The sequence below is a fragment of the Python bivittatus genome, unplaced genomic scaffold, assembly GCF_059951505.1.
Source record: "Python bivittatus isolate LINGU-HERP-01145 unplaced genomic scaffold, Pbiv_v1 ctg000070_np1212, whole genome shotgun sequence".
In the NCBI taxonomy this organism is placed as follows: Eukaryota; Metazoa; Chordata; class Lepidosauria; order Squamata; family Pythonidae; genus Python; species Python bivittatus.
Window position 1 is genome coordinate 34,169,924 of NW_028277034.1, and position 16,704 is coordinate 34,186,627.

Below are 16,704 nucleotides of genomic sequence, written 5' to 3' on the forward strand. Positions count from 1 at the left end.
TCTCCTTCTTTCTTTTTCTTTCTTTCTTTCTTTCTTTCTTTCTTTCTTTCTTTCTTTCTTTCTTTCTTTCTTTCTTTCTTTCTTTCTTTCCTGTTCCTGCTGAAATACATTTTTATAAATCAAATATTTTATGTCCTTTTTTCTAATATGTGCCTCTTGTCAACAAATTATCTCTTGTTTTGTTATTTTTTTTCAAGTAATGAAATATTTTTGGGCCCCCAGTGAGGATTCACGATGATGTCCCTGAAGAAGTGAGGAAGACATTGCAGTGGAGATCGGTGGCCAGACACTGAATTCTGGCCAGCAAAGTCTCTCCAGAAAAAGGAGTGATTGTGAGATCACCCACTTGCACTCCCGACAACTGCTCCTTGTGAGTAGACTGCAGGAACTGAGGTTTTTGTGTCTGCTTGTGAGTTGAGCAGGTGGGAGTCAAGGGATCTCAATTAAGTTCACAGCTGTAATTAAGTCTATATGGACATAAGGTTCACAAGAGGCTCATTTCTTAATCACTTTTGGATGTAACTAATTTACAGCTAAACAGAGGTTTTCTAAGTGGCAGGATAAAAATTCCACTTGGTGAGTTATTATTCTTTCTGGATTACAAAGGAATAAAGGGGGAAAAAAGGTTTTAAAGATTTAAAAACTTTTGGCAAAAAGCTTAACAAGGAGTTGATGTAAGAAAGTTTAAAGTAGATAAAGGGGATAGTTATTTTGAAAGATTATTTTTTGGTGGAAGTGCTTTTGAAGAAATTGGAATTAAATTAGAAAAATGAACCAGACCTTCATGGGAATGTTTTTTGTTTACTATGAAATCCACAATTGGTGGATTTTACAAAACAAAAGTTAATGGCAGTATGAGCCTGACTGTGATGCTGACTGTAACTACACAGTATCAGCTGAGGTGAAAGCACAGCAAGACCAAAAGAGGAAAAAAAGGGGGAAGCTTATCTTTTCTTTTTCCCTTGTTTGAGACGCTTTCATTTTTGGATTGTAATATCATAATGGCAACCACCAGAAAAGCAATAAAAATGGAGGGAAGAGGAGGACTGCTAGAGCAACTTGCAGAGAGATGAATTACACCAGATTTGCTTTAGAAAATGTTTGAGCAACTGCCCAATAAGTTAGCTGAATCACTTGATTCTAAACTGACAGGTTTGGAAAAACGAATGGAGGAAAGAGGATTCTGGTGAAGATATTAGAGAAAAGATTATTAAAGTTTTAGCTTTTTTTTTTTTTTTTGGATTGGGATGAGGAGGATACAGAGGTATTTATAAATACATATATATTTGTGATAATAAGAAATGTTATTTCTTATTGACATAAATATTATCCTCCCCTCCCCCTCCCTCCCTCCCTCCCTCCCTCCCTTTCTTCCTTCCTTCTCCATTGGTGGCAGTTCAAGCTTTGCCTGTATAGATGTGTGTCTGCGTGGTATGAATGTTTGAGGAAACGAATTCAGTTACATTTATGCATGCAATTTTTTTTCTGTTCAGATTAAACTACCATGTACTTATAGTAAGTGAAAGAAAAACAAAAAATGTATAACATAAAATATATTTTTCCTGACTGCACTGCACAATTCAATTCATGTTCCAATTGATAAACCTAGTTTTATGGTGATTCAGAAGCCTCTTTATTTGATTCAGGAATAGAATCTGAATTTTTGTACTTTTCCACTGACTATAATTGGAGATCAATAAAAGTGCACAGTATATATTATGTATATTCAAACTGATGAAATTTTCCAGGATATAAACCTCTTCTAAGCTGATGAAATACATAATGCTTCAGATGCAGTTATTTCTGAAGTCTAGTAGCTCCCATAAAATCAAGTGAATCAAAAGGTTATTCTGTGTAAGTGAATTCTTCATTACACATGTTTTGAAAGCTCAGACCATCTCTGGCTGAAATGGAGTAGCAAACTTTTTTTTTTTCTCCTTTGACCCACTGTTTCACTTGCACTTAATCCATATACTGTATAAAGACTGCCATTCTACAATAAAGTTTTTGCAAAATGGCTCAAATGAACTCTATTTTAAATTCTTCCACAAATAACTGATGTCAACATATTCATAGGAGTTCAACTTTCCTGGACTTTCTGAAATATTCAGAAAAGAATATAGGGAAAAGAGAAATGGAGGGAGATCCACTTTTTACTTGGAATCAAGGTAGCAACTACTATAAAAATAACTGCAAGGAGATTTTAAAAAGGACAATAATATTTTAATTCATTAATTGGATCTGTCATATTTCCCCTATTACATGGATGATATTTACACAATTCAGTATGCTTTGTCCAGTGAATTGCTAACTTATTCATACCTCTTTACCATTGGATTTGACAGTATTGAGTTCTGTTAAATTTTGATAAATTAGGCGCAGATTTTTTATGAAGGAATTAAGTTTTGTTCATACAAAATCACTGTTTTCCCTGGACATTCTCTTTTAGGAATTGAACTTCTCAAGCACAATAATAAGCAAGTAGAAAAATAACAGCAGTAATTATAGCTGACATTTTATGCCTAGCTTTCAAACCCAAGGGTCCTGAAGTGATTTACAAGTGAGAGAGAGAGTTAATTTTGTAATAACCAGCATTCTTTGGGTGGATCTCTCACACCTTGCTGCACTGTGACTTGAACAACTTATTACATATTTATTAAACAGGTTGGTAAAAACTGCAGCAGGTGTTTGGCTTCTTAACTTAATCCTTTGGAATGGGAAAAGGGCCACAGTGATTTGGAGCATTATGCAAACTGTATGGGGACATATCATGCTATGGGAGGAATCAGGTTTATATATAAGTTTTTATAAGCTTACCCTACAGTATTCATATGTTTCCCAGGATAAATAACAGGAAACAGAAATCTGATGATGTAGTTAGAAGAGACACCAGGACTGACCAAAAAGTGGTTCATGGAGTGAACCACAGATTGCCTGAAATTAATCTATTAATTGGACTAGAATTAATCTTTTCTCTATGAATCTGAGGACTGAGCTTTGTAATGAGACATCAAAATTTAACTCGAATTAGGATATTTATGGTGACAATATCTATGAGCCCCAAGTGGCATGCAACTTTCCAAATCACTGCATCTCAGTAAGAGTGGTAATGATCTTTTCTTCAATATTCAATGAGTTTAAAACATCATTAGAACAACTTGTTCCCTGAGCCATTATCTCACTGCAAGAAGCCAAATGATCAGTCTCTCATTATCTGCAAGATTTTCCCAAGAGGTGATCTCAGAGACATGCATCAAGTGCTGTTCATGCACCTTTGTGCCATCTATGTTTACTTTCAGGTTTTCTGTTACTGAAAGTGATGCTGTAAATATCCATGACCTTTTGCAGCCCAAATGCAAAAGCAGTGTGTTGTTGTAGATATGTGCCCTGAACAGAAAGCCAATTTAATAGTATTGGTGAAACTGTGAACCAAGAGTTCCTATTGGATGTACAAGATGAAGTTTCCTTTAAAAAATCGGTAGCAGTGATCCAAATTCAGGTGAGCTGCTTAAAGAGATGTAATGTTTCTGAATGAGAAAGTGATACTTAGATAATAATGTGGTGTAGAACAATCAAGAAGTAAGATCTGCACTAGAAAAACAACTTATGAATTTCTTGGACTTCGATGTAGCTCAGGTTTATTGTTCTTACCTTAAGATCAGGATAGATACCATCCACCCCTAGTCAGGTGCCTGTGCAAAACACCCACAATAGACAAGGAGGACTGATCAAAATAGAGACAACAGCAATCCCAAGTGACCGACGCTTCACAGGAAGCCTCCAACCACCAATCAACCCCTCTGAGTACAATGCAGACTACAATAACACAATCTTCTGAACCATTGCCCTCAAAAAGTTCACCCTCACACAGGTGACATGTCTGCAGAAAACTTGATTAGTACCTTGGTATTAACCTCCTGAAGTCTGGAGAACCCAACCACAAGGTAATAGAAGTAATATGTTTGTTATGCATATTTTAAAAATTAAGAATTGGTGTATATAAAAAATCTATGTAACTAAAAGTATAATCCTAATTATTATTCAAATTGAACTATAGAAGAGTGTGTAATCTATTTGTCTTTCTTTTCTCTCTCTCTTACCATAGTTAACACATTCAAATGATCAGTGATCAGATGTGTATTTGTACATTTAGGTCCAAAAGCTCCTACATGAACTTGACCGTGTATTTAAAAGCACCTACAATTTATCATTTTTATTTTATTTTATTTTGGTCTACGCCTTACATCCCTAAGTTATTCATGTTCAGGTAAATGACTTCCTGTGGCTGTCCCAGTCATAACTCATAGGGAGTTGTTTGTGTCAAGCAGTAGATTAGGGGAAGAAAAGAATACCAGCAACAAACCATTAGTCACCTACCCATGAACAAACCACTGTATTATCTTTGTCTCTGCTGTACCAGCAAAATAAGATCATACTTTTCACCAGCTGAGCCTGGTGGCACCCTATTGGGTAATGGTATCCTTTATCATTCTACTGCCCTGCTACTCCAGCAAATGCATGACTGTGTACACCACTCTGCCACACTATGGAATGCCACTGCCATCAGCTTCCTTGTTGGGTATTTCATGACTATATGGGGTTAACTGACCATGAAATAATAATACTGGTTGACTTTGTGTTCTGACTGTAGCACAATTGTTGTCCAACAATTGTTGTCCAACAATCCAGCAAAATAAGTGACTTCTGCTGCCAGGCACTCCATGGATTCTACTGGAAATTGTCTAGGTTGGACAACAGCTGGAGTGCCAAGCCAAGAATGCTGTGAACATATAATTCTAATGTCATAATTTATAATTTGTAAAATAACATAACACTAGATCTTGCAGGGTGGGCATGGTCGGGGTTCCCTCCATGAAGTAGTGCCACTGGTGTGGCCTTGTAGTGTGCCTTCTCTGTCATAGCACCTGCCTTATGAACCAGCTCTCCCCAGAGATATGGATGGCCCTGACCATGTTGGCCTTCAGGCAAGAAGTGAAGACCTAGCTTTTCTGCTAGGCAGTGGAGCCAGGTTATTGATAGAGCTGGCACAGGGTGGTTGGTGGATGGCTGTGAGTTTTCATTGGAGCCTCAGTGTAGTTTATTGCTTTCAATGGTTGTTTTATGGTATTGTGTATTTATTCTGTTTGCCCCTTGGAGCTCCTTTTGGTAGATGGGCAGCTATATAAGGTTATTTAATAAATAAAATAAATACATTTTGAAAAATGTTTTATTTAGTTTTACATTTAAGTCTCACCATTCCGAGCCTCGCAACTCTTATCTATCCTCAGGTCTCACCCATCCAAGTCTTTAACAGGTTTTGCTATGCTTTGTTATATGTGCTTACAGGCAAAAGTACAGATATACATTTTTGCAAAGCTTCTGCAGAGGAAATTGCAGAGGCAGGTCCTACCTCTATCTCAGCTGAACAAAATGGTTGGTACAGCCTATTTTTCCCAAGTGTTACAATAATGCAATAATTACAATGCAGTTATATAAATTATAAAAAAAGGTGTTTTGTACACTTTGTGAATCCAAATAGAATGCTTAAGAGGATTGCAATATTTTGTTAATGGTTACAACGTTATCTATATAGGAAGTGTTTGAACCTAGAAAAATAAAAATAATAAATTGGTGGTAAAATACAGAATGAAATATGCACAATGGTTTATTAATAACTGCAGCTATAACTAGAATTGAAAATGAGACCTATAATGCAGTTCCTATTCAACTGAATTCCGTATCCAAAGCTCTAGCTATTTAAATTAGAACAAATCTATTTTCAACAGTACTAATAAATAATTGTTTTAGAATTATTTTTATTTAGATAATTTCATGTTCAAGGTCCTTTTTTCCACCTGTTTTCAGATTATAGAAAAAAGGAGCTGGTGATTTAAACTGAGCTTGACATCTAACATTATTGAATTATACATTTTCCCCAAATATTGTCATTTACTTAGGAACACATAGTTAATCTGTGCTGAAAATTGAGATTTATCTCTTGCTTCCTTGCTGGCAGCAAATATAAACTCTGCGGAGGGAGGAATCGGCTATGAGCCATCTTTAGGACCCTACCCATTAAAAAATAAATCAAATGAACAAGAAAGGAATGTGAAAATTGTATGGTTGTTTTTATCATATAGATAGCTTTCTGTGGCAGATGAGACTTAACAGATTCATCCCACTTGATATAAATAATATCTGAAAAAGTGGGAAGGAGCAACCTTGAAAGTAAGAGATGGGGCCTCTTTCTCTGGCCTGTCAATGGCTTTTGGATTATGTTGGCAAAGCAGTCTAGGAAACCAGGGCATTGCTCAATGTCTTCCATATGCCTCAGAGAATCAATACAGGTTCGTATTATTACAAAGAGCTGGCAGGTTAATCAGGTGTGTCAGAGAGCAGGTTGGAAAAAAGTGGAGATGAGATATAGATGGGAAATGAGGAGGCAACACAATTGCTATTCAAAGAGGTTGTCTTCAGCACTGTGGACTGCATACTTCGCTGCCTGCCTCAAGATCTCATTTCTTCGTATGGGACTACATCATTGGCTCCCATCCCACATCTGACAAAAATCATTAAATAGGCTCTCCAGACAAAAATAATTAAATAGGCTCTCCAGACAAATATCATTAAATAGGGTCAATTTTGCATACAGATAGCTATTTACTTCATAATTTATATTCATTATTTATGAATGCCTACTAGTGAGTCAGCTTGCCTGTGATAATGTCTTCTTAGCCATTTATATTTCCTCACTATCACTTGCATTCTTGGGTTGTTGAACTTCCACAGGTCATTTCACATCTTTGGGATTGCTGGTCATTTTTTTCCCTCACTCAGTTTCTTTGTATGTCAATTTAATAAGCATTAATGTTTTATGAAACTGAAAAATGCCTTTGTATTTTTAATTAAATCATTTTTATATCAGGAACCTGGAAAATCTAGAGAATTCTCATACAAGAACATATTAGATAATCTGCTATCTTGTTTTTATGGTGCAAAAAAAGGTTTATAAACACTGAAATTCTGGAGTTTTTTCACTTAACTATTAGCAGCAATATGTTTTTATATTTTATATTAAGGGTATATTTCAGTTTCAAATTTATGTATTTAAGTTCAATGTGAGTTTTGGGCGGTTGTGTGTGTGTGTGTGTATGTGTGTGTATGCATGCCTTCAAGTCAGTGTTGACTCTTGGCAACTGCCTGGATATATAACATTACATATCAAATATTTAAACCTACACATTCATAATTATGATTTGTTAGCTTACTGTTTAGCTGGAATTAGTTATTTTTTGCTTTCTCATGTCAGCTTGTTGATAGTCACTTGGAACTGGTATGTTAAAGAAATTAATATATTGACATTAATTGAGGCTACAATGGAAAGGAGATTTTAGCCTGAAAGTCAACAAGGAATCTAATGCAAAACAGAAGGGAAAAAAAAAAAAAAGAAAAATAAGCAACATAACCCAGGTGTGATCTAAAGTGGAGTTTTTATTTAAATTATCTAGTAAGGGCTGGTTCCAAGGATTTACAGTTTGCTGGGGCAAGGGCTGATTGATTTTAAATAGCATCCCAAAAACAACAGGTAGACCCGGGACAAAACCTTATTTTGTTTACATTAAAATTAAATTAAAATTAAATATAATTAATATGATTTCTTGCCAGCCATATACGTTATATTTTGATTAAGTCTTATAAAAAGGGGAAAGAGTCTGAAATTCACATGTCTTTCATACCAGTAAATAAAGTGCAGAGTTTAATCCCAATCAATTTAAGTTTTTTTAAAAAAATATATAACATCCCTCCTTTAGAAAAAAAGTCCAAACCAGCATGCAAAACAATAAAAATACAGTATCATTATACAAACCATTAAAACATCTAAAATTAGTAGATCTATAATGCACTTCATCATTTAACACTACTTATGAATGTTATGAATTGGTTGCATGACATTACAATATGACTTGTGGGCATTTGTGTGTGTGTGTGTATGTGGGTGGGGGGTGGGGGGTGGGGGAGTGTATATATAAAATGTTCAAGTTGGGTTTGATATTACTCTTACAATGCCCGTGACTGAGCACCAGACTTTATACTGCGCTATAGGCATCCCTTTGACTTCTTTTATTTCAAAATGCAGGTGGATACATCTACAGTCTCTCCTTTACATGTTGCATGTGGTAAGGAAGTCCCAAATAGCATAGAAAATTGCCTTCTCCTTAATGAGAAAATTGCCTCCTTCTTTGTGGTAACTTTAGGAAAAATGAGCATGATCTTTTTACTAGTGCCAATTCTTCTTTTTAAAACCCCAGCAGAATGCAAAATGTTCCAAGAAACAGCCACTGGGAATGTTCTGAGCTCAGAACAAAGCATTCCACGGCATTTATCCAATGATTTTTCAACAACTGTGAAAACTTTAAGCAAAGTTCTTTTACCAAGATATGAACCACATTGCTATTATACTTTAATTTTTTAAAAAGTCAATACTATTTTGCTTATTTATACCATTCAGCTTACTAGCATGAAGATACAATGAATTTAGCCTGTCAATCCATATCTATATAATGCATACACTGGACAAAATAACTACAATCAACTCTTTTTATTTAGCAGACTGTTATTCAGATATTACTAGATACTACTCTTCAATTGGGCTAAAGAAGTTAAGATAATTTAACTGTAGGCACTAACTTGCTAAGCTGTTTATTACATTGAAATCACTACTACATTATTTCAGACTACAGTTATACAAATGCATTTTTACTCATATGAAAATTAGTAAATAGAAGCAAATAATATTTATAAATCTCTACCTAAGGTTTGAAAACAAATAACACAACCATAACTTGACAATTTCAGAAGATCCTCCAAATTTAACTGGGCAATGACACTTTTGAAAATAAATCTATCTCTTTTCAATAGAGCTTTAATTAAATGACTTAATTTAAAGTTATTTTAATGTTCCACAGGACATATAATAGGATCATTAGATTTTATTTGATTTCTCCTTCCAAGCTGGGGAGATAGCTAACATTAAAAAAAGCTTTGTGTCTCAGGAGGCAACAAGTCTGTTTCTTATGAAACTCGAAAGTTTCAAGGAAGATTCCAACAAGAGGAGATATTTACATCATCAGGGCTTGTATTACGAGAACTTCAGATGTCTTGGAGACACATAACATTGGAACCTTCTAACAGAATTGCTCTGCCAACTACATTGTTACTGCAGTTCTACTTTCCAAAGTAGTACTAATAATGTCATTTATAGACCTCATTCTTTCACAAAAGTGATAGGGGGGACAAATCTTGATAAGTGATTTTATGATGTTTCAGGGAGTGTTTAGGGAACTGGTGCACAGTTTGAGGCCTTATTCAGAGTTTGAGCCTGTTGGTCCCAAGGAAGTGGACAGAGTCCTCAAAACTGTTAGCACAGCCACATCCCTCCTAGTTGGTCAAGGCCTTTCAGGAGGTGACATATACAGTAGCTATGTCCAAGAAGTGGTAAATTTATCCATCAGAGAGGGTATGGTTCTGCCTGCAGTTAAGGAGGTGGTGATATTCCTCTTCTCCAATAAGCCATTGGTGGGCCCAATGGTGTTAGGTAATTTCAAACCTATGTCTTTCCCTTTGGGGAGAGGATTGTTGAGAAGGTGGTCAGGCTGTAGTTAGAGGGCTCTGAAGGAAATGGATTATCCTCATCAGTCTGGTTTCAGGCCTGGGCACAGTTTTGACATGGCATTGATTGTGCTTAGGTGACCTATGGTGTGACTGGGATTTGGATGGTATATCTGTCCTGGCCCTCCTTAATCCCTTGGTGATACTGTTGATCATGATATATTTCTGGACTATCTCAGGGGATTGGGAATGGAAGGCATGGTTTTGCAGTGCTACTCCCCTTTCCTATAGGGCTGGTTCTGGTCAGTATTGGGTGTGGGGGGTTGGTTTTTCTTGCTTTATGGAGCTCAATTCTCTCCCTGACACTCTGAGGCCACTAGGTGAAGTTATCCATTGGTATAAGTGTCATTAGTATGTTGATGATACACAATTATACATTTCAACTTTTAGCTGCCCAAGCAATTTTCTGTTAAGGTTCTGTCTCACTGCCTGGAGGCTGTGGGTATCTGGATGGGGATGAACAGATTCAATCATAGCAAGACTGAGATTTTGGGATCCAGATAGTTTCAATCTTTGGTTGTCCTTGTAGACTCATGAGTCTTGCTTGAAGAACAGATGACAGCTATGGCTTGCTTTGCACAAATCTCCCTTGTATGCAAATTACATCCATTCATGGATCAAGAGGCCTGTTCAGGGTCACTCATATTGGTTATCTCTCATCTGGATTACTACAATGTGTTGTATATGTAACTGTCTGTAACAAGTATTTGGAAGGTACAACTGGTTCAGAATGCAATTTTGCAAGTTGCACTGATTCCAGTAGCTTCCAGGTACAATTCAAGCCATTGGTTGTTACCTATAAAGCTCTTCATGGTTATCTCTGCAACCACCTGTTTCTAATTACTTCTGCCCATCCAATAAGATGGCAGAATTATTTTACAACAAGGCCCATCATTCAAGCAATGTTATCTGGTAGAGACATGTCTTCTCCATCACTGCACTGCCCCATGGAACAGCATTCCCCCAAAGAGTTGGATGGCCCTAAGTCTGTCCTTCTTTTGGAAGGCCTTGAAGACTTGCTTTTTTCCTCTAGGCATTGGATTGGAAGGTTTTATATCTGTCTTGGCTGCTTCTGTTTCTTTGAAGTTTTGTCTTGTGTGATATGCTTAGTTATATTTCATGGAGGTAGGGGTGAGGATATTATTATTTGCACACACATGCACATGCACACACACACACACACTTATACATATACATACACCTTATACAGTATAAGGGGGTTAGCTATGAAAGTGCTTTTGTCATCTTAATTTATTTCATGTTCTTATAAATCAATTCATATCACAAATTATTGAGTAGAGATGTAAGCAAAATAAGTACTTCAGGTATTTGCTTAAAGGGAATTAATTCTTAATCGATCAACTTTCCTGGGATTTTCATCTTTAGGAAAAATCAGCTGCTGCTAAGCATTTGAGATATCTTTAGCTACTTTAATATTACAAAAAGGTTTTAGGAGATTTTAAGCACTTTGCATATTAATAAGTTAGATATCTCAGATTGACAACTGAAAGTGAAAGTTATGTTGACATTAAAGGGACATAAAGCATAATTCTAATATAAAGAAACATTAGAACAAAAATTACTATTCTTCTCCCCCTTACTTTATAATCTGTGAACTAAACTACCCCATAACTATAATCAAGACCGGTCAGATATTCATGTGTCCTTTTTCTTGAGTTCTATGAGACTAAGAGTTGTCAAATCATTCATAACCAATCTATGTATCAATCTAATTAAAGCAAGTAATTCTTTACAGAATTACAAATTTTAAGAAATAGGGAGGAAAAATAAATAGACTAACTTAAAATCACAACCAGCTGTGTGACAAAATACTGGAAATGTCTTTGAATCATTTTAATAAAGAACAATAACTTAGATTAACATGTATTTGAGGATACATTTGATTATGATATTTTTAGAAATTGCTTGTGGAAATTTCTTAATGTTGCTACAAGCTGGTTGATTAAAATGATAAACTAGACTAAATCAGATATGAAGGGCAATTTAGAGATGACTTTAGTCATGACATTATATAATCATTTGTATAATCATTCTGGAAAATATCCAATTTAATTTTGATATTCTATAATTTCTCCATTATTAGTACTTCAAGAGCATGGGGCCCTTTCCTGACTATTGAAGCAGGTATTTTGAAGGTTTGATTTCATGTCAGTAACAGGACCAGTGGGAAAAGAATTATGATCTTCATGTCTTTTGGTACAGAGCACCCTCTTGTGATAGTGTTGGCAGTAGTTTTTCCACTGATTGTGACTATGTGCCAGCAAGTCAGTGTCGACTCTTAGCAACCACACAGATAGGTTTTCTCTAGCAAGATCTCTCCTGAAGCTGGTCCTTCAGGGCTTCCAATAGTAAACCCATTGCCACTATAATTGAGTCCATCCACCTTGCGATTGGTTGTCTTCTTCTCTTTCCTTCTACCTTTCCCAGTATTATATATTTCTCCAGAGAGTGAGGTTTTTGCATAATGGTGTCTGAAGTATTGTAATTTGAGTTTTGTCATTTGTGTCTCTGGGCTGATTTGTTTGATAATCATTTGTTTCTTTCCTTGGCTAACCATGATATTCTCAGGGGTATTTTCCAACTCCAAAAATGTCCTGCTTCCTCAAAGTCTCTCATAGAGTGCCAGACCCAGCTGAAAAACAATGGTGAAACAGTCCAGTTGAGTTAAGTTCCTTTATTTGCTTATACCATATAGACAGAATCTTCCCAGACTAGTGGATATACCCTGGGAGATTCTAGGGATGGCTATCCTGAACCTCTTATGCTTCCCATGCTCCCCTTGCAGACTGTGTTGTATTTTGTCTCCTTTCCCTTCCTGGAATGCACCCCCTCCTTCCTGATAGCCTTGCTCCCTATTGCTATCCACCATATAGAGTGTTACAGGGAAAACCGTTGCCTGCATGATTCTGATCTTTGCAGGCATAGACATATCTGAGATCTGAATATATTCTCCAAGGCTTTCAGGGCTACTCTACCAAATGCTGGCCTGTAGTATATTTCTTGACTGCTTGTTCCTTTATTGTTGATAGTGAATCCTAGAAGCAGAAGCTATCCACCACTTCAACAGTTCTGAGGCTTGTTGCTGTATCTGTTATCATTAGTTTGGTCTTCTTTATAATTCATCTTATTTTCTCACTGTGCTTCTTGACTTTCATTACTAGAGCCTGCAGATCATTTACCTTTTCAGCTATCAGAATAGTGTACTCAGATTAGTGCAGGTTATTGATATTTTTTTCCTCCAGTTTTAATACCACACTCATATTCTTCCAGTTCTTCCCTTATTATCTAACAATTTTCACTCAGTATCTTTGTTTCCAAACAAAATAAAGGAAATGAGATGTGTATGGAGTTCATTGAGTTTCAGCTTAAAAATTCACAGCCCATTTCTTTGTGTCCCAAGCCTTATCATACTTTCACTGTGAAGCTACAGTTAAAAACACATGAGCCCTGACAAATTAAATTAATATTAAACCCCTCAGTATGAAGACAAGTCACAAAGCATACTAGTGAATTTATTAAGTGATTTCAATCCTTATTAGAAGGTAGCTTTTAGTTGAAGCTCAAATGTCTTCTGACATTACATATTTCCTGAAACATAACCTATGGTTTTCTATAGGCAAATAGGAATTAGACTTACCTTTAAAAATGTAATTGAACATAATATAGATGGAACTCTTTACATTTATTTGTTTACTGAATGTCTTAGTATACTAATGAACCTCCTACCTGATGGATAGGGGCAACAGTATACTGGCTTACAAGGTCTAGAATCTAGACTCTAGATCATTGCTTGCCTAGTATAGCATGAATATACTTTGATAAAGCTAGACTTTGGTTGCACTTATGGCTTACTTGCCTAAAACATGCAAAGATTAATAGTCTGTCCTTACTATTAGCAGTGAGTACTGTATGATACACAGATATGATTTGTGCATATGTTTGGTAGCCTAGTTTGCATGAAACATCATTATGTGAAGGGCTTGATTGATCAAAACTATGATGGATCATTGAAGTCAGTATCTATGGGGTAGAGATAGCTAGGTATGAGTTTTGTGGAAAACTGCAATTTTCTGAATAAATGCAGTACAGGGAGAAAAAACAATTCTCTAATAGATGACATGAATGGAAATGTGGAAATGAGACAAGAAACCACAGAAAAAGTGATTGGGTCATTTTGAGACCCACAATAAATAAGAATAATAGCTATTTTATGAATGTGGGGCCAATCATTATCTAGTAGTGTCAGGGCTGGATCTGGGGGAAAATAGACACTGAAAAAAGCGAAAGGAACTAAAGTGAAAGTGACTGCAGAAATGATTGCAAGAAGAAAAAGTACCAGTCTTGAATAAAGGAGGAAGGGAGAGAGGAAAGAAGGAATAGATAGATTAAACTCGTCCCCCCCCCAAAAAAAAATGAATGCAAAAAATGATATAAAGAAACAGGATGTGGAAGCTGCTTAGAATTAAAAGGATTGTGTTACAGAAAACAGAATGTGTGCAGTTATGTTGACTGGAAAAAAGAAAATGGATGTTTGGTGGAATGATGAAGTGAAAGAGGCTTGTATGAGATATAAAATACAATAAATATAGGAACAGTTGCAAAAAATTAGGCTGAGAAAATGTACTGGATAATGTGTATAGAGAGAAAACTTTCATTTCAAAGAATGTAGTCAAAGACACCAAACTTTTAAAATTAAAAGACAGAAAATGCAAACCAACATTGATGGATGTTTTAAAGAAAAACAGCTTTGGAACTGGTGAAGAAAGCTAAAGAAGTATCAAGCAGACTGATTGGAATTAAAATAAAAATGAAATTATACAGGATGAAACTACAGAGATGAAATGCTGGAATTATTATTTTAATAGAAATATTATAATAATGATATAGTTATGCATCAGAGTAGAATTGAACTGAATGCTCTAAATGCCAGTATCAAGAAAATGATGAAAAATTATTCATAAATGCTCTGAGAACATTTAAAAAAAATGTAAGGCTGCATTTGTAGATGCTATAACTAAAGAACTGGTAAAATATGGGTGTAGTTTATTTATGGAATGACTATGTGACTTGTTTAATTTGTGTTAGAAAACTACAACTGATTGTTGAAAGAATGCTCTTACTGTTTCCTTAGCAAGAGTAAATGCAAATACTACAGAGAGATTATTTTGTTAAATATGCTAAAGAAATTTGGCAGTATTCTGAAAGAAAGTTGTAGGAGGTGACAATGAATAAATCTGAGAAGTGCACTGCAGCTTTATGCCAGGTTGGGCATGTGTAGATCACGGTGTTGGCCTTTAGCAAGTCACTGAAAAATATATAAATGTAAAAGAGTTTATTGCACATTCACTGATTTAAAGAAAGCATGTCATAAAGTAAATAGGCTTAGGGAACGTTTTGCATGACATAGATCGGAAGGTTGGTAGCTGAATGTGATAAGAATATCATGGAATATATAACAGAAAACTTTTGTGAAAATAAATGGAAAGTTTAACAATTCTGGGTAGTGATCTTTAATGCTACTACTACTACTACTAATAAAAAATTATTCAGTAACAAGATTTAAACATAGTTCCATAGCAATATTACAGTATTAAAGAGAAAATAAAATTTAAAAAATGACCAACAAATTTGCACAAAGTAAAAGAAACAGCAAGAGAGAGAGAGAGAGAGAGAGAGAGAGAGAGAGAAACAAACAAACCCCAAAACCCAGGACTAAGAAATGTAAAAAGACCAAAATTGCAAAAAATATTGAATTGTTCAATGTATGCAATCCTATCTTGCTATATAACTCCACTGAAATATTAATATGCTAATTGTGAGGTTCAGCCCAAAGAACTCCACAAGACAGTACAGATACAGTTCTGTTGCGTTTATTAGCTTCCACCTCAAAGACAGAATCTCTCCAGACTGAATCTAACTTCCCAAGCCAGCAAGTCAAAACACTGTGAATTCCTTAGGGTGGTGCCAGTCTCATCTTCTTAACCTTCCCACTCTCCTGTTGGGGGCTAAGGAAATGCTTATCTCCCCGAGCACAGCCTTCATCAAACAATTCCATCACACAAATATGTCAATTGCCAAAATGTTTACATAATTAAGTAGTGATCCTAGAATGATATATAAAATGGAAATGTGAACATAAAAATAATTCAGATTCTGCCAACAGCTTTTCAAGTATGGAGGTTACACTTCATACTTTGACCATATTTACTACAGCAATTGTTGTTTTTAATACTAAAATATAGGAGACAAGTTTCTAAGTTTCATGACAGGTTGATAAGAGTAGGAAAATTAATTTTTTTGCACCATAAAGGTAAAGGGACAATGTAGGAACATATGGTCAATTCATTCACTTTGGTTAAAGAGCAGAAGCAAAGATGTTCCTATGTGTTGTTGTTGTTCAGTCATTAAGTCATGTCCGACTCTTCGTGACCCCATGAACCATATCGCGCCAGGCCTTCCTGTCCTTCACTGCCTCCTGGAGTTTGCTCAATTTCATGTTCATTGTTTCAGTGATGCTATCTAATCATCTCATCCTCTGCCGTCCCCTTCTCCTTTTGCCTTCAATCCTTCCCAGCGTCAGGGTCTTCTCCAAAGAGTCCTCTCTTCGCATTAGGTGGCCAAAGTATCTGAGCTTGAGCTTCAGTATCAAACCTTCCAATGAGCAGTCAAGGTTGATTTCCTTTAGTATTGACTGGTTTGATCTTCTAGCAGTCCAAGGGACTCAAGGCATCAATTCTTTGGCGCTCAGCCTTCCTTGTGGTCCAGCTCTCACAGCCATACATTGCTACTGGAAAAAAACATAACTTTGATTATGTGGATCTTTGTCGGCAAGGTGATGTCTCTGCTTTTTAATATGCTGTCTAGGTTTGCCATAGCTTTCCTCCAAGGAGCAAGCGTCTTTTAATTTCATGGCTGCAGTCTCTGTCTGTGGTGATCTTGGAGCCCAAATAAATAAAGTCTGTTACTGCTTCCATTTCTACCCGTTCCATTTGCCAGGAATTGATGGGTCCAGGT